We start from the raw sequence: 1,057 nt of genomic DNA, 5'->3' as shown, positions 1-1,057 counted from the left end.
GATGACAGGCTGGGCCAGCTGTCCAAAGACCTGGGAAAGGATTGTCCCAACATAAATATGACTAAGGATCCAGGCTGATGCCTCAACCTCAAAACTACCCAGCAGAAATTCCCAAAGGAGCAACCCTATCTCCCTCCACACCCATCAGGGCAGGTCTCATCAGCATCTCCAGTCTCAACACTGCTGGTCCCACCTCCCGCCCCCTGCAAAACAGACAACAGCCGCTTCAGATAATGCAGGGGAGGATATGCAACATCAGTCTCCAGCAAAGGCTCCAATGGCCCCAGTGCTGGGTCTTTCCACCTGAAGTTCATGAAAGGGACAGGAAATCCAAAGCAATGTCAGGCTTCTCAGCCCATTACAGCATGACAGATTTGTTCAGTCAGTGAAGCTGATGGCATTTGGGAGGATTTGTTTGCAGATGGATCAAAGAAAATCCATCCCAGGAGAGACTGCAGTGAGAAGCAGAGTCTGTGTGAGAGACAGGGAGAAGGGAGCACAGTGGGGGTAGAGGAAAGGACAAAAAGCAGAAGATTATTTTAATTTGCTTCTCCTTCAGGCTCTTTATTAACACCCTGCCAGATCCCTCTCCCTGGCTGTCACAGTGGTGGTAGGGGCCAGGCTAAATGTGACAGCAGGCAGGTGCAAATCAGGAGGAAGAGAGACTAAGGCATCCACACATCCCACATCTCTCACAGCAGCCCTGAGAGCAGGGTAGTGACAGAGGGGACATGCCAGGGATGGGGAGGGAGGGCGTATAGGACCAATGACAGCTCCTGCTTCTTGAGACTGTTCCAGGTGACCTGCGCAAACACAATTGTCAGAGGTGCTAAAAGGAGAAGCTGATATCCTGGTCAATCCACACCTGCTCGGGTCCATACATCACCTCCTGCCAACACGGCTGTGCCAGTCAAGCAGCCGCTTGCCTTCAAGACTTGCCTGCAAGGTGGCACTCATGGCCTGATCCTCATTCTTAGCAGGCAGGGAGGAAGAAGAAAGTCTACAGCAACTATGGCTGGTACTGGGGCGGTCGTACAGGGGAATGTGAGTACAAAGC

The sequence above is a fragment of the Buceros rhinoceros genome, unplaced genomic scaffold (genome assembly GCF_000710305.1).
Source record: "Buceros rhinoceros silvestris isolate BGI_N320 unplaced genomic scaffold, ASM71030v1 scaffold2312, whole genome shotgun sequence".
In the NCBI taxonomy this organism is placed as follows: domain Eukaryota; kingdom Metazoa; phylum Chordata; class Aves; order Bucerotiformes; family Bucerotidae; genus Buceros; species Buceros rhinoceros.
This window is presented reverse-complemented; position numbering follows the sequence as displayed.